The following is a 19,098-nucleotide window of genomic DNA, read 5'->3' as shown; positions in this document are numbered from 1 at the left end:
CATCGATTACTTAATTTACCCCATGATCCGATACACCAAGTGAAAAAATGGGTCTACACTAAAATCGTCTTCATTTTCATCTGTTCATTTGTTTGAATAGTTTAAAAATTACATCAATGTAATTGGAGAATTCAAAACAATCCCTGAAAATGCATGATGAATTAAAACTGTATTTTCAATATCAAATAATCATCCGTCCATGCGTTAAAGAATATAGTAGATGGCAATTGTTTCACTCTTTAAGTAGTTAAAGAGCTAAAGATATTACCTATGTCTTTTAAACATCTTAATCCGTGGCCTACGTAAGCTTACGGTAATTTAATATAAATTACTTACGTAATCTTACAGTAATATTATATAAATTGCTAATAACGTCAAATTATAAATAAGTCCTCCAAACGTCGATGAGATGTTATCAAGAGCCCTACAACTTGACGGTGTCTCGAGCTATTGGAAAATGTGAAGGCTTGTTCTGTGGTCTGTGAAAATAATGACAAGAAGTTTTCATTGAGCTTGGAACTCCTAAAACTAAGGATTTCTTATAATGATGTGTGTATTGTCTGTGGATTATGGAGAGTATATAAGTAAATTTAATTTGCATGAGATTTTGATGTTTTGAAATTATCAACTAAAAATGTTTGGAAGATTTTGCTTATAAATTCCTAAAGAAAATTGTTAGATTTATTATTTACCACTGCAATAGAAGTACAGTAACAGGTATTAACTAGTTAATTAGTCACCTATCATCATATCCCCAGGGCTTTAGGCTCTAACCGGAACCAGTGATACATATTACTTCAGGATAGGCCAAGCGGGTGGCATTATTACATAGCTAAAAACCATTGATGAATATGAGATATGAACATGGTACCTTGGGGACCGAAAACCTACTCGCCAGCCCAAAAACCAGCTCGCTCCAAAAACTGTATCAACTAGTAACTGTTACTGTAATGACGAAGCATATGAAACGGACATAGCATATATGAAACGTCATATAGCTACTTCTCAATTCACGTATAACCTACGAACAACCCAAGCGGAAATAATCGGAAATAAGATTTGTGAAAGATAACCACGAATAGATTATTTTGTTGTCAACAGCTTTTATTTCGCAGACAGTAAAAGTAACAGGTACTTTCCTGAGTAAATGTTAAGGCAACCAAAAACATTTAATTGCACTCTCAAACTTCTCAAATAACGTATTACCATGTTGATTATGGTGGATAATCACAACTAAAATCATAGTAAAAGAAGCAGATATCTTTGAGTAAATGTCACTGAAACAATCAACATTCTTAACCTGTGTCTACGCGACTGATGTTTTACTTTATCCCCAAACACGTAAGAGAAAGTATTATTTTTAACATCATTGAGTTTAAGAAAAAACGTGTATTTCGAAATGTGGCTCTTGTAACAAAAACAAATAGTTGACTACAAATGTAAACCTTAAAGTTACCCTCTGTCACTGACTTATCTCGTTGCTGATCGTTTAACTAATACGTTAAAACTATTAATAACCCTTTGATCACAATAACTCATTAACGCATAACAAGTGGTAAAATTAACATGCATCTCCCGGTATTGCTGTCGTAAACATACAATAAGTCAACATTTTCAAACCTTTTAGAGCCAGGTTAACTGGTAGAAAGGTAGTAAAAGTAACATCTTACCTCCAAGTAAGCCTACAGTAACTGTTACACAACAATGAATCATCACATTCTTTTACTCTCACTTAACATATTATTATTGGTTACAACTCCATATTTACTAGTACTAAGGATAAGATTATCCAGTAGGTTATATCCGATTAACTGTCTCTGAAACAGTAACGAATTACGTTTGCTAACTGCACATAACCTCGTCGGTTACAATTTCATATTTACAAGTAGTAAAAGTAACCTGTCTCCGAGTAAAGTTACCATTTCTGAAAAAGTAAAAATATTTGATGACTCTCACGTTACTGATTATCTCGTTGACCGTTTCACCAGTAAAAGTAACAGGTTCCTCCGCGACCAGCTGTGGTTGCAACCGTGACTCACGGCTGATGTAGGTCACAGGTTCCAAGGTCAAGTCAAGGTCAGCCAGTTCTATGCTCCACAGTTCGATAATAGTCTAGACTCCAGTTTGCCCTCCCTACAGAGAGCAGAAGGTCGAATATGATGATTTAATGGAGGATTTTAACTCGAGATTCGGTTTTCCCCTTTCACTAAGGTTTTCGACAGCTATTGGATTCGCAAGGAACGTAAGGTGATTTAGATGTCAACTTAGTTTCAGTTTACACATTGTCATTGACGGTTTCAAGTCTGTAGTGGTTAGAGCAAATGATGCAAATCGCCAATCTCTTTGAAAAGCAGCGTTCTGATGGTTCGCAGGAAAACTCAAGAGGCTGTTTGGATTCATAGAGTGTATTTGTTTCGAGATTCTCGTAGATTCAGTTTACGGTTATAAATAGGATCATATATGCTGGGGACCGGTTGGTATAGTAGTTAGTGTGGAGTTTCTGTTCTGTAGTTCTGTGCTCAAATTTCGCAAATCACCTATAGCTTTAAACTATGCTAAAATGGTACAATATTGCTGTAAAAACTACGGTTCGAAAGTAATTACATTTTTTGTTGGTTTCCCTATAAAATAGCGTAGTTAAAAATTTAAATAGTTAATAAATATTAATAGTTTAAATAACATCGCGTCGATAATGCTTGCCCATAATAACGGTTGTTAACAAGATAATGGGAGGAAGTTAAGTGTCAGATTGCTGATACCGTTTATTTTTTTAGAACTTCCTTCATTAAATCCCTCATTAGAATCCAATCATCATTATTATTAATGACAAATATTTAATCTGAAAACCACTGATTACAGATGAAAAATCCACACTACACAATAGATGTAGCTTGACTTCAGAGGGGTTTAAAAATGGATCTAGGTGATCTCGACTACCAACAAATGTTAACAGTACCATACTGGTCTTAAAATTCTTTACTACTTTAAGTAAATTCAATGGTCAAAGTAACATTAACCATTGGGGGATGGGAATTGGGGATGTTTTAGTGTTAGTTTAGTATTGTCTTGAGTTGTAAAGTTATTTAACCCATTAGTGGCAGGAATATTTTCTATTGTTTTATAGTACAACAATTAATATCCACAGATATGTAAAAGTGTATAACCTGTTATGCCTATAGCCAATGACGAAATATTAATAAGTAAGCATTTAAACTATGGTATATAAATATATCTTTAAGAAGCAAACACTATTATGTAAGCTTGTTTACACTTTCTTGGTAATTACCATTACTAAATCACTGGATTATGTTAAAACCCGAACACATTCAACTGTTAAAACTATGAGACAACTAGTATGAGTTTGCCAACTAAAGGAAACAGTTGAACTAAATTCCGACGCGAAGAGGTGAAATGGTGGGAAAAGAAAGGTTAGAACATTAGTATTCTTAGAGTAGACGGAAACCCAAGGTAAAATGCTATTAGTTTAATTGTCTGACCATCTGTTGTGTTGAATCCAGCAAGATCACGTATCTTAATGGCTCGCCCGTGTTAATGTTAAGGGTTTAACTAAACTGTTTCATACGTGATGTAGATAAGCATTCATGCTTAAGAGAATATTATACGCGGAGCTTAGGTTGTAAGCCCAACAAGGACCACATGTAAACCGTATATGTATTTATTTGTACGTCAATTAAAATGTATGAGTGTAGATATACTGTTGGAAAACACCAAAATATATTTTCTTAGTGCATTATTATTATTATATTCCGTTGACTAAAATGTCTTAGAATCCAAAATATGAAATTATAAGAGTTCTGCTGTTTACTAATTGAAAAAAAAGACTTTTTCATTAATTAACATTTTAGCTTTGACTATTATGATTTTAGTAACAGTGGGTTCTTCGATATTTTTGTTGTTTTCCTTTTTTATCGCTTTTATTGTTATTTTACAAAATTGAACTATTTAAAAAGTTTATTTAAGTGGTCATTTTCTTGGTTTAATGTCAATTCAGTGAAGTGGATTGAGAAATAACAGTTTTTTAGATAAAACAATAAAAGATATACCATAAAAACATAATTATTAATTTTTAAGATTTTGTTAAGCTCCTCTTAAATCTGTATATTTATATTTACTTATTTGATAAACAATATTGTTTGTTCTACCATGAACATATTATACAAGCCATTTTTTTATTCAAGTAAACAAAAGGACATATTTAAACGTGTTGGTGTCATTTTGTTTAGTTCCATTTGGATATACAGTACCAAAATGAAAAAACCATTACATTAAGATTAACAAAAATGAATTGATGTGAATAAGCACTAACTTAAAAGAAGTTATGCTTATGTAAATGTATGTCCATTACGATACACTATTCTACTTTTAGCTCCCCATATAATTTGCATTGCTGTCTTGTACATCTTTAGCATGGCAGTTACTTTACTAAATAAGCCCACATCATCTAAGAGTACACGTTTTACTGTTCATCCTATGTATATATATTAAGATAGCCTACATATTTACAAAATAGCTTACAGTTGAATTAGTTTGATTTTATTTTCGAAATCTGGATATGTATTCAAATATGTTTTTAGGGAAGATAGAACACACTTGCATTTTTCACTAAGAAGAACAGTTAAAGAATGCAATATCATTATTTTTTTATATTTGCCTATTAAATAATGAACAAAATGAGATAGAGAGTGGGATTTCATTTACTTAATTGATTCGATGGAATGGCTTTTTAATTTTGACCCACATTACCTTTATTACTTAATTGTGATAAAGGACATGATTTTATTATTACGAAATTAATTAGGTATTTTAAACCTTAAATATGATGGCACTAAAAAATTGCGAATTTTGAATGAATGTTAAAAAACTCGAAAATAAATCTCATAGTTTGCTGTACTTATTTTAGGCATTTGATGGTAATTGATTTCTTGGTCATGCATTCCTTATTTTTGTTTGTGTTTGTAAATTTGTTTTCTCTACCTATAAATATTGTACTCCTTTAACTATTTTACGATGAAAATATTTAAAATAACTTTTCAAAACATTAAAAACAATCTTTGTGGCTAAACTCTTTGGAATTCATATTAGGAACGTATGGCCTACATAAAAAACAATATACTTAAAAAAATAATGCAGAAAAATACTTAACTACAGTAGGTATACCAAAACAATAATGGTTGATGGACACATATTGAAGACATGTGACCCACAATATCGGTAACTACACAAACTTGATAAGGACCACAACATCTAAGAGGATGGGTTAAAGGATTATCGAATTTCACATTAATTCCTTACCGGCCTACTCGACGCCTGGGGCCTTTGGTGATTTTGCATGTATCAAGCATCTATTATGGTAGCATTTCAGTACCATAACATTTGATTTCTTCAACTACAAAAACAATGCTTCATAATCGTCCAAAGGATTTCTTGAATTAGGGTAATTTGATTTGAAAGTAGATTTTTGCAGTCTGTAAAACTAAGAAACGTTTGTGCAAAAATATTCCTCTAAACCACCTTAGCCAGTTTATTAAGTTTGAGTATTTTTATCGATCAAAACATTTTTAAAGATAAAACAAATTAAAAAATAAGTGATTTTCAAAATGTCATAAATAAAACGTAACACAAACATTTAAAGTAAAACAAACTGCTTGAACTTTAAAAAAATACCATAATAATATAAATGTAAAGATATCACTTGCCTTAAGCTCTGTTGTTTACATAAAAAGCACAAATCAATAAACCTGAAGGTATCATACCTGAACCGAAACAAACTAATGTATAAGTGGAAAATCTTCTAAACTCAAAAGTTATTCGTAAATAAACCAATATATTATTTCATACACACAACAGATTTAGGATAATAATGCGTAGTTGTAGGGAGGATGTTCTGTAAAACTGAAAATTTAAAATTTCCATGTCATTCTTTTAGAGAATAAGTAACCTGTGGTAATTTGCTTGTATATGGATGTTTTTAATAGGCTTTCGCAATGGCAAACGTTTTTCATATCAACTATAAAATATAAAAGCCTTGTCCCATACAATTTCTTTTACAATAGATAACCCTACCGAATATTTTCTAAGGATTTCATAAAACTTCTATCCCTTACTACTTTAAAAAAATGTAGCCTACTTGCCTTCAAAGGAGGTACCAGAAAAATGAAAACCAACGTTATTTATTGTATGGATTTGATATTAAACTATATTTTGTGTAAGTATATCACAACCATATAATATTGTATTATTTCATACCTTTTCAAACCAGCTTTGGTATAAGTTTACAGTACTTGAAATGCGTAAAAGGTACTTTTATATCCCTTACTACTGTATTCTAATCTAGTTATTCAAAACCGTACTGATAGTAACATTTTCAATCTATTCATATTTGCACTGTTAAATCAATGAATTATCGTTTGTTGTGAAGATTGAGTCAGAATCATGAATAGTTCATTCATTGACCTTTGAACCTCTTTTGTGGTGCCGAAACGATAAATCTGAAGTAAATTGATAGTCCTTTTTGAAAATGAATGGGTTCATTCATCACTGGCAAACAATATAATTAACAGATCTGAACAGAATACTTGGAATCCTTGAGGAGCGGCTTTTTAATTTGTCATCAATGGATGACTTCATCGTGTTTATAAACGATAAATGCAGTGTATAGGAGTTTATAATACTTGCAGACTATGTGGTATAACAAATTATTAAAATTATATTTTTAAGATATGTAAAAAACTGTCCCCAAAAATAATCTTTCACGTGTAGATTTGAATGAAACTTTATATTATAACAAAAAATACAGCCTTCAGAATATGAACTTTTGTAAACGTTCGATAATGATATATAAGGAACAAATGTTGATTGAAAGTCATTAAGAACATGTGAACGTGCATTTAGATCATTTTTGTTATGCAGACTTAATCAATATTTACTTTTCTAAGCCCCACATCGGATTTAACTGACTAGAGGACATCCATAACTCAGTAGAAAGATAAAGTGTCTGCGTTGTTCCTCAGAACAGTAGCTATAATTTTATCTGAGTGAAATTCCAGCTTAATTGGCCCAGTAATTTATCTTTATGGATAAACAGTTACATCGTGCATTTGCATACTAGTTTATGGATGTTTAATATCATTGCAATGAAATAGAAATATTTTCTTAATGTGTTTTCATAATTGATTCAATACAATGCCATTATTATAATTTTTGCAAGGGAGCAGTAAATCCTAATTTCTTAAATATAATATTGGAACTAATCTGCATAGCATTAATCCCGATTTGGCCCATTTTTCGCATTTAGCGAAATGAAAATGTCATTTTGGTTTAGAATCATTAGAACCATTGGTCAGGATCTATCCAACAGCATTCAGATTTGAAGGCAAGCACCATCAACAATATTGTATATTTAACATAACCAATGGTTATATTTAACCATGGAACGAAACACCATAAAATGCCCACGAAACTGTATAAACGACGGCCTAGTTTCGTAAAGCGTACGTAAAAGGCGAACGGTAAGATCAGAGAGATCGTGACGAGAAGTCACGAGGAGATAGTATCAGCTGATCTCATTGTTGAACAGCTGACATTGTATCAGCTGATGTTGCAGTCAACAGCTGGCTTTGTCGACGTGTTCAACAGGTGAGGGGGCGATGCTGCTTCCCACACGGCTACAATGATTGTTGTGTTTCATTGTTTATTGTGTTCTTAGCGGTTTTGGGTTTTGTTTTTGTTTTGTGTTTCTAAATATTATGTTGCATTGTTTTTAAAACGTGTTAGGATTAGTAGGCCTATAGGGGTAAATGAGGTGTTTCCTGTGTTATTTCGAGATTCCAATAATGTAAAACCTTATGGACCAAATATACTCAAGTTTCACGTAAATATAGTAATTAATTGATTGGCCAGCGTTGAGAAACAAAAACACAGACCTACAATGTGTAGACTCGTTAACACTACATTTGCTTTGTTGATATGCTACGGGACTTTTAGATTTCTTTTAAACTACACACAGCTAACTGAATTAAAATTAAAGGGTAGCCCATGTCTTAAAATCGTGTATAAAATTAAGTGTTTATAACCAATATGAAAGTTTATACTAAAAACATAGTTGAATGTGGTGTGTGCTCCTCATGCATTACATTTTCCCTCTTAACATTCCATACTGCAGATGATGTATCACAGAAATTCTTAAGTTTACTGTTTGCTGTCCTTTTATTTAGTATTGGTTTAAATTTCGTGTCTACGGCACTGGTTGATAATTGGCTAAAGCAGGCTCTTCGGAGATAATATTATCTCATCTTCGTTCAATTTAACTAGCTAAAGCTATAACATGAGAAGTCTTATTTATGTCAATAGCCGTGTACAATAATCAACAAAACCACACAAAATATTAAATGTATACTATTCAAACATGCAGTGCAATTTTAGAAAAATCGTGAATCCCAACGAGTAAACGCACATTTCACCAGCTAAAAGTGAACCCGCAGCATCCGCCATACCGACTGGTCCAACCAGCTCAGCTTTGATACCCGAGAAGGAAGAAATCCTACACCAGACCAGCAACCAGAATGTGCTGAAGCAACTAACTGGGTCAGCGAACAGGGGGGTCTGTGACTGACGAATCAATTATCTTGTTCTGCATTTGCATAACGACTTATGTTTATTGCGAGCGGTTCTAAGGCCCTTTGAAATGCAATTCGGCCTGTGTCATTTCCAATTACCCAACGAAAATTAATGGACGAGTTTTGCTCGGGAGGGTTACGTAGCTAGAAAGTCTGGTTGTGAAATTTTATGGCTTAGTTTTAAGTTGAACTAATATAGTAGAGTAAATTATATTGTTCCAATCGTGGAAGGATTCAAATAATGCACTGTACTAAGCGGAGAAGGTTCTGTGAAACAGAAGCTGTTTTCTTGCCAAGAAACATTAAACCTATGGATAGTGGCGGGTCTATACATCAACTTTGCACAGTAAAAGCCAATAATTATGCACATGTCTATGGTGAACTGTTGATGAAAAGCGCCAATAATAAATAGCCAAAAACTAACTGGCAGTTGGAAAAAAGAAAAGAACGTTCAAACTTTTTTAGATATTTTTCATGATTTAAATTTATTATGTGTTGCAGATTTTCTACATACAAACCCAGTAAACTTAAATGTCCGGAATAGCGAGGTGGGTGGCTGATCCGGATTTGTAAGCATCAAGTTTTCCAAGAACAACTTTTCATTAGTCGGAAGGGGGAACTCAAAAAGTTGCAGCCAGCACCGCACAGCATGCTACTGTGTCTTCACCAGTGTAAGTACATAATTCAGTACATACAGTAACAAAACCCCACCATAACCGCCCGCGCGTGAATTGCTCTACTTCATGAATCATAGCCAACGTCAGTACAAAACAGAAACTGCCCACGGATAAAAGATACGATGACATTTCATATTAATAATCACTCGGAAATCACAGTCGTAAAACCAGGAATAACAAAATTACAAATCTTAAAGCCTTAAACTTTTCATTTGTCTGCATTTCAGGTTGTATAAAGGCGATTCGGATTTATGAAAGTTTTCCGTCTAACTAAAACAAACTAGATTATATTTGCAGTTAACAAACATTATGCAATAGAAAATATAACTATTTGTGTAAATTAAGAACTAAGAGAATGATGATATAAAATTAGAATAAGTACCGTGTCGATTAAAATTAAAACCAAGTCTTCTCTCAGCTCTCAGCAGGAAATAGGAGGGAATAAGAATTAGGAAAAAATACGATTATAATAAATGGACGAGACTGAAATGGGATGTTAAACATAGAAACAAATTAAATACTTCCTAAACACTTATCGTTTAAAATAAGACCAGTAACGAGACAAAATTATTACCTGGACTAATGTTTTAAAACATTAAACTTTTTGAAAACCTTCATGTTTGTGTACAAATTTTACGAAACACTACAAACACGGATGAAGATTAATGATGGAAGGATTTGTATGAGTCTCGCATAGGGAATTATTTTTCAGTAAAACCACTAGCTTTTAATTGAAATTAAACCTATACGAGTGCTAAAATTAAATCAATAGGGATTAAAAAAAACTGAAGTTACCAATAAAATCAGACTAAAATGCAACTTTAATGAGATTGATTTTTCATTTACCCTGTCAAAAACCAACTGGCAACTAACTAGTAGTACTCAGAATTAAACTGTTTTATAAGTTACATATTTTTAAAGATTTCTAAATTTTACAGTAAAATGTATACCAGTTATTTTGAAAAGTATTCGTAGAACTTTGTAAAAACGTTATTATTACTTTTTTACAATGCTACCTACCGCATATTTTAACGTGCATAGCAATTCGAAAAAGGGGTAAAACCTTTTCATAGTGAACAATCTTGATTTACATCTTTACAAGTTGATAACGTTTAAAAAAATTCAATGAAATAAAACTAGACTTTACCTCGGAAATATCCTGTATAGCTTCCAAACTCTCCTGCTCCTGCTTAGGAGAATTAGTTGAACACTAAAAATACAAATTCACCCACTTCAGAAACTAGTCACAAAAAGTTTTAGGAGAAACAAAGGAACAAACTAACACGAACCGCGACCGCGCACCGCTCGACGCGAACCTCATCAGGTACACCGAGAGACTGGCTAAGACTGGCGAAGAGAAAGGTCTCCCTCCAGCGGATTTTGTAACTTTGCGCGGTATAATTTTCCTTTCAAAAACCTTTTAGGATTCGCTCATTACCTCCTAATTACGTGTCGGCAATTTAGTTTGATCCGACGAATAAAAATTCGTCAATTTGTCAAACGCAACCAGCTGCCTGTTGATAGGATATCGTCGACCATATTAGGTTTCTCACCGGGTGAATAACTAATCGTGTTCTACATTTGTGATTGATCATTAGGGCGCATATTTAGTCTGCAACCTTTTATGGTGGTTCCTAACAACTTTGGGCCCTTGATGGAAGAGTTTGATGAATGATTTTGTTGTATTGTAACATGAGTTTACTCAAGGAATGGATGTTAAGTGTGATTTTTAGTTTTTAATGGATTTTGGATTTTACTAAACCAACATATGTACATAGCAATCCTGTAATGAGATATTCTCTGGTGTAATTATGAGAAACGTCTGTAGTTTTGATGGTTTTAAACTAGTCCTATTAGGCTGTAGTCTAGAAATGAGTGAGTTGAAAAGATACTCATATCATCTCAATCTACACTCGTCTCGTACTAAATAGCAAGCTTAAAATGCGTACTCGAAGTATTTAGTAGTAATGTTTTAATGTGATAAGTAAATCAAGATTTTCGAGCGACAAAAACTCCACATATATAAAAGGAAAACTTAACGAATCATTCGCAAGAAAGTCACGTACAGATGTCGACCCACAACCAAAAACAGCTGGACCGGTGAGGCGGTGAACAAAACCCGCCAAGTCTGTAAAAAGCCCGGGAGCCACTGTTGCGCAGCCCAGCCTTGAACGGCGAACTCTATCAGGTAGGTGGGAACAATAAAGAATTAATTGAGGGTATGTTTACCGGCTGAGGCTGCACCGTTGACAAATTATATGGATAGCTGCAATTAGCAGATTCACCTTGAACCGAATTGCGTCAGTATTGACACACATTCGCTCCTCCCGTTCGTTCAAGTCACTGCAGCTTCATCGCTGTATTTTGTGGGGGGGGGGGTGATTGGAAAAGTATGGGGGGGGGGTAATGGAAAATTTGGTATGTTAGTTGGGGTTCTTTCTGGGAGTATTTTATGTTTTAGTAAAAACTTGACACGTAAATGTTAAGTGTAAGTATGGGAAGGACCTCAATATGTAGATTGTATGGCAATAACGAATTGTTTGGATCTAAAATATGAACAGATATTCCTACTCAATAGTTATATGTGCATCTTACAAAAGGGCCACAAGTTCATCTAAGCTATCGATAGAGGGTATATACGTGATGCAGTATGTAATAAAAGTGTTCAGACTATGGAGGTAAAATTTAAATACATACCGGAGTTTTAAAATCTACTATACTTATCATATTATGTAAGAATATCTCTTATTTTTAACTACATTTTTAAAGTATGACTTGATCTCACTCACGTATATAGACCTGCTTCAAATATTTACCTGTAACAAACAACAATACAACATTACCAATTATTAAAGATCTTTCACAAACAAATCAAATAGATAACATATTAAATATGTGTGTACTCGGAATAACAGGGGGACGTACAGATCGGATGTACAGTTATACGTTTAGTTGGTATTCAAGGCCCACAGCGGATGTTATGGTATGTGTTATGGTTATATTTCCCTCTCTATCTCTATACACGGGCTGATGTAACCACATACGATGCACGAGCGGTAATAGACGTAGACCGCCTATCAGAGCCACATTGCCATTCACCAGCTGATCCAGGTAATCTGGGTTCACGGCTAGAGAAAGTGCATTCACACCTTTGAAATTTTGCATTATATAATAAAAATAATCATATCAAATATGAAAAAATGTTATTTCGTCACACTGCAGCAAGAACGATTGTTTTAAATAAGTGGATGGGTTATGAAGGTAGTAAAAATTAAATAAAGCGTTAGAATGGTGAAAAATAGGCTACATGTAAAAGGTTTTAAAAACATAAATATGTAATACGAATAAATCATACAATATTTTTAAGGAAGTCATAACCTACCTTACAAAATGCCTATTGAAATGCGTATTACAATTCTATCTCTTCATTTTTTTTAGTGAGAGTTAATTACACGTGTTAACTACATATCAGAAAATTATGTTCTTTTTGTATGATTATACTCTAAAATTTAATCGACACATTCTTTTGACACAATAGATATTAAACCGGCTAACTGACTCGGAGTATGTTGACTTTCACTGTAACTGTCTCTTACTTTCCGTTAAAATATATTCAGCTACTAAAACAAAAACTAAAATTAAACTGAAAATAGAACGAAAAATCACAAATTCAAAGGAGTCTGTACTAACTCATATGATTAAAATTTTAGTGAACCAACCAATCAAATAATACTATATTCCACATTTTCAAACATAGATATAAAAAAAGGTAATCCTATAAGATTTAACAGTCACTAAAATATTTCATACCATAGTATATCACCTGAATGCATATTATTACATACATGAGAACCAACATTTCCACTATATGATATATCCAAGACGAATATACCTTAACGCATACTTTCAAAAGTAAGCCAACATTTAAATTAATTGCGATCCAAAACATATTACTGATTTATCTATAAGATTCGATACTACAGAATATAGATAAATTATCTCACAGTAAATCTAAATAAACCAAACTCAACCAGAATCCTCACGGTTCATAAACCGTAGCGTAAATTGACTTATACTCGTAGAAGACGCGTAAAAAGCTCATCAGACTGTTTAATGTGACAGTAACAGTGTTACGAAGGTAGTTAAACGTCGACTTGTTTTACGTACAGTTATTTCCAGGCGATGCAGAGTGTAAATGTGGATTCCAACACAGAGCTGCAATATCCTGAAGCTGTTGGTTGTTAATCAAGTAGATTGATCAATTTATTCCGACGTAAGTGCGGTTATTGGATATAGATTCAATTCAAAAACGTAAATGTTTCATCACTAGGAATAGAGTGTCTCTTTTTTTGACACGAGCATATACGTGTGTAAGTATTGAAACAAATCCGTATTTTTAAAACCTAAATAGATAGAAATATTTTGTTTGTGACGTTGATTTTTAACAAAGGTTCCGCAACTTCTTACACCAAAAAAATTGTTTAACCCCCCTAACAGGGTAGGGGGTAGGGGGTGACTTATTTTTTTCAAAAGGCAACCCCTGTTTAGTGGGTGTCTCCTCATTTTGAAGGGCTTGTCAAAAGAAACACAATGATGCAAACCCGAGGTGAATATCTCACCTTTAGCCAAAATAGCAGGTATTCCAAAATGGGTGTTTTTTCACATAAATCCAATTTTGGAATACCCGCCATTTAGGCTAGGGATGAAATATCTACCTTGGATTTGCACCATTGTATTTCTTTTGACAAACCCTTCAAAATGAGGGGTCATTCAATAAGGGTTGTGTTTTAAAAAAACCTAACCTGTTAGGGGGGTTAACAAATATTTTTAATTTAAAAAATTACGGAACCTTTGTTAACAATCAACGCCATAAACATAATATTTCTATCTATCTCGGTTAAAAAAATACAGATTTGTTTCGATACTTAATTTACACACTGTATATAAGTTTGTAAGGGTCGAGATGGAAACTGATGCTGGAAAACGAGAGAGGGCCAAAGCACTTTGATTCTTGTGATGGACTGTATATTTTTTGTCGTATACCATTCTTTAAACTGTTACTCTTATTACTTATTGCTTATTTATTCATATTACTCATGCCATAACGACAAAAGGTAGTTAACTTGATTGGATTTTCGGCCAAGTAGAGTCTGACGGATATATAAACTTATTTATTTTTTAATCAGATTTGAAATTTATTTTTCTACAGTTGTCTTACAAAGCGGCATTTCGTTCACCAAGATCAGTTTGCAAAACAGCTGATTTTTTAACTTTGCTCACTATGCTTGCAGTTTTGTTTTGTTCAGTTGTCATCCGGAATAAAGAAAAGTATTGGACAATGTAAAATGTCAAGTTTGCCCACTAATTTTCCTGTATCGGGATTTCTGATAATAACTGAATTAAACATACACATGGCTTAGTTTATTTTAGTATAGTAATAATCGATAGTATGTCGATTAAATAAATTTTCACAAATAAAATGTTATACATAAATATAAACAACAACGTTTTACTTAAAACAAAGTGATTATGCATGATTAATTAATTCGTGAGATTGATTAACAGTATGTAAATTAAGAGTTTTCGATAGCCGAAAATTGAGGTTGACAATGATATTGTTAATGCTGCCACATCAACAAACAAACACAGGCAAACATCAGTGTTGTGAGTATATTTGTTGAGCAAATATAAATTATTAGCTGTCACATACTTATCGCTTAGCTGTCAAAACTGTAGACAAAACATAATGTGCAATTAGTGAAAACAGTGGCTTTTTTAGTTTGATAAAATTTATGCGCAAGGCAAGTTGTTCTATAGTTTATAACGAGTTGTACAAATAATTAAGCGAGGTATACAGGATCACCTTTTTTGTTGGCAGTTATTTTCATATATTTTATTGTATTTCATTATTCAAGTTGACATTTTATTTGCTAGTGTCAAATACCTGGTAAAGATTTGTAAATCATATTTGAATCAGCTATTCTTTGTCATTAAATCATACACAACATATACATTACAACTTGTATTCAAAGCTATAAAATACATGCATATTTTACCCGCCAGGTATACACATTCAAGATATTCAAACTTTACTGCAATGTGATTAAAACTCCAATACGTCATTTAAAAGTCAGTCAACGTGTTAGCTAGACACATTTTATAGCACATATCTGAAGCGGCTAAGTGACTTGGGAAATGTTGACATTTCTCACTTTGCGAGAAACTTTATTGCCGTAATTATTTTGACGAGAGAAAGGTTGAAAATAATGAGAAAATGCCTGGATTGATCCGTCTTGATGATATCAGATATTTACGTCTGGAAGACGCTATGGTAGATTTAAACACAAAAATTTATACAGTAATATAAATTGAATATTTTTCAAAATAAAATAATTAACTATTGCAGCTTCAAAAATTTTTGTGTTAAGCTGTTACTAGTTTAAAGATCAAACTTCATCTGTGCATATGTTGTGTGTCACTAAGCTAATAGCGGTTTTACTTTTTTATAAAAGAAGGTTCCTTATACTTTACGAGGAAGTTACAGTTGAGTAATGATGTACACTGCCTTAACGAGTTTAATGTTTTAAAGTTTAACTTATAGTTTAACTTATTCAATCAAATCTTTTTCCATCTATAAGGAGTCTAAGGAGGGAATTAAGATCAAATCAAATCAATCAATCTTTATTTTTAACATATAATAGTGCAGCATTACATATATGAAATATAAAAATTATCACATGGGCTTCTGCCTGTGCGTGATAAGAGTTCATCACTGGCTGCTTGTCATCTTTATACTATTTACACACAAAAAAAGAAAACATGATCAACATTAAATTGTTTGACGATTTACAAAATGATAACTAATAATTTCATAAACATGTTTTTAACAATTCTGCAAGACCCAAAGTATATCAAAAGTCATTGCACTAGTATTGCATCCAATGTGTTTTGCAAGAGGAACAAAATTAACTTGTGCTAGTTTGGCCTTACATATTTTATTAGACTACTTATCATACTAAATTATAACAAATCAAGATAAATTGTACTTCTGTATGTGAATTAGCGTTTTATACATGTTTTATATGATTATTTCATAAAATCCGAGCAGACAACGATGGTTAAAGTGTAAGGCTGTGTTTTAAAACATCTACAATAAGTCAAACAAATACGTAACACAAATAACATATTATATTTTACTTGCATATTATCTAAATATACCCCCGCCGCAGCAAACGTGCAGACTAAGCGAATTTCCATTTGCTTGATTGGATTTACACAAAAATGTCTCCTTAAAAATACCACATTTATTCCCTATTTAAATAACATTAATTTAACGAGTACTTAGGTTTGCTGCAACAGGGAGGGTAAAATGTGTTTTTTTTTTTTTTTTTTGTAAAATGTTAATAGTTTAGAATGAAATGAATGCATTTTCCAAATTTGATCAAAATATGTTCATAAACAAGCAAACTACAACAGTTTACTTATTCTCCATAAGAGTTACATGGGAATTTTAAATTTACAGTTTTTTGGAATTTTCTCCGTAACCATTAGGCGCATAATAACGCTTCAATATACTAAATTATTTGTTTTTTTAAGCTCTACAAAATGGGTTGGAAATAAAATGTTAAATTTTAAGTTTTTAGGGTTAAAAATGGGAAAACCCAATTTTTACCCCATAAAACCCCCCATAAACACCTGTTCCCATAGTCCGATCATGCTGGTTCGCGAACTCGTTCGAATAAACGTGGGTTTACATGTTTGTACCAAATTTCATCAAAATCGGATGAGTTTTGCTCGAGTTATCGTGCTAAACGGACACATATATAAATATATATATATATATATATGAATTTGAACGGATGGTGTTTTTGGCCTCTAGGGACCACAAAACGAAAAAGTAAATCGGTCCCGGGTCCAGGTCTTACCATGAGTACTACGGTAATAGCTTATTCCCTATATGGGAAATTCGCTAAAACGTAAAAATTTGTAGTGTCTCACGTTTTATAAGGGAAAACAACAGAAACATCTAACACTGGGATTATTTTAGATAAATTAATTACCATTCCTGTAACTCAAAGCTCTTGTGTGTAGAGGGATGGAGCTTTGATTCCAATGTATGCGGATTTGTTAATTGGATACTACAAAAACAAAACTAAATAAACGTTTCATACAAATTGCTTTAGTTACACTTCAAACCGTGTGAGTTCCAAACGTGTTTGGATTAAACTGAATTAACTATTCAACATGAAATGGAGCAATGCAAACGGTGCTTAGCGTTATACACTTTAAATTCATTAAATAAATCAACACTATTCAATTTTAACACAGTGAAAAACGTCTGTGTTCTCTGTGTTGTGTTCATACATTCACGGAGTATTCACATTTTCTGGTTTGTATAAGAAAGATTGTAACGCTTAAATAAATTTTTACAGTCAGTTGTGTGTTAGTTACGCACAACAGTTTTATGGGCTTTAAAATGTGTTCAAAATGGTTTAGGAAATGTTAAAGGAAAAAATATTCAACACTAAAAAGACAACTCAGACACAATAAGCATGTAAAGAAGACCAAAAGCCATAAAGTTGAAAGTCTGAAATGCAAAGTTGAAGGCAATGTTTACACCAGAGGCAATGTGGACTCGTCGCCATATTTACATGTTAAACGTTGTAAACAGATGCCGTAGAACGCCTAACCACATCACATGGTCCGATCTCTAGTGAGGGTTTGAAGTTGGTGTCTTTCTTTGAAACATAACCGTTTTAAACCAATGATTGTTCATACATTTACATCCAATAATAACACTACAATAATAATAATCCTGTGATGTTTTGGTGGGTTTTTAGTAATAAAAGTAGCGCCATTTAAGATAGTACCATAGATAGCCTTCATTTTGAGTGAAAGCCGTAGTATGTGTGACTGTCATAAATAAGCTAAAACTTCGACAACATTCTGATATATCATACATTATACAGGGTGAATTTTAAATGAGTTCCCCCCCCTACTTTTTTCTACATTTCTTAAGATATCAACTTCGGATCACGTCAGATCATTGTAGTGTAGTAAGTACTTCATTTTGACTGAATAAACATTTTTGGCCGCCATCTTGGATCCGCCATATTGGATACAAATACATCCGTCATAACCAAGTGATAATAGGTCGACAATGAATGGTGGTGTATACTTATCTTTATCTAGCACTATTTTGAGATTATGGTCTTAGTTTGTAAATGCACAATGTTAAAATGGGCTAAAAATAAAGTTATAAAAAGTCCTCATAACTTTAGAACGGATCAAGATTTTTTAAAACTAATTGCGGCATTGTAATCAGCGTAAAATTATAATTTGAAACAATGGGTCATAACCCTACCTTTACATTTGAAAAAAAATTTTGTATCCAATATGGCGGATCCAAGATGGCGGCCAAAAATGTTTATCCAGTCAAAATGAAGTACTTACTACACTACAATGATCTGACGTGGTCCGAAGTTGATATCTTAAGAAATGTATAAAAAAGTAGGGGGGGAACTCATTTAAAATTCACCCTGTATATAAGTATTGAAAGGATTCATGAACAAAACATATTTTAACTCGAAAATAGGGGTAAAAGAAAAAAGTTTATAAAAAAAAACACCCAAAAAACACGCTAACATTTCAAAATTGACACCCTGACATTAAAAAACTTTCACGATTATTTTTTCACTATTTACAAAAAAAAAACTTTAACGAAGAACCAATCAAGTGTGTTAAATTATCACGCTACACTTATCGGTTGGTGAGATTTTAAAGGT

The 19,098-nt window shown here is 32.7% G+C and overlaps 1 protein-coding gene across 4 annotated transcripts in view; it reads right to left on the bottom strand.

The window, feature by feature from the left end:
* Nucleotides 1–19,098, bottom strand: part of LOC128996443 (high affinity cAMP-specific and IBMX-insensitive 3',5'-cyclic phosphodiesterase 8) — a 178,580-nt gene that overhangs the window by 79,981 nt on the left and 79,501 nt on the right. For 2 of the 4 annotated variants that reach the window (XM_054421776.1, XM_054421777.1), the window contains exon 1: nucleotides 10,461–10,630. The exons of the other annotated variants lie outside the window; for them this stretch is intronic. The gene's annotated coding sequence lies outside the window, so the exon portion shown is untranslated. Of the gene's footprint in view, nucleotides 1–10,460; nucleotides 10,631–19,098 lie in introns of those variants that run through there. 4 annotated transcript variants of the gene reach the window in all.

This window comes from Macrosteles quadrilineatus, unplaced genomic scaffold (assembly GCF_028750875.1).
Source record: "Macrosteles quadrilineatus isolate MER2022 unplaced genomic scaffold, UCM_ALF_1.0 Scaffold_6__1_contigs__length_79288215, whole genome shotgun sequence".
Lineage (NCBI taxonomy): Eukaryota > Metazoa > Arthropoda > Insecta > Hemiptera > Cicadellidae > Macrosteles > Macrosteles quadrilineatus.
This window is presented reverse-complemented; position numbering and strand designations above follow the sequence as displayed.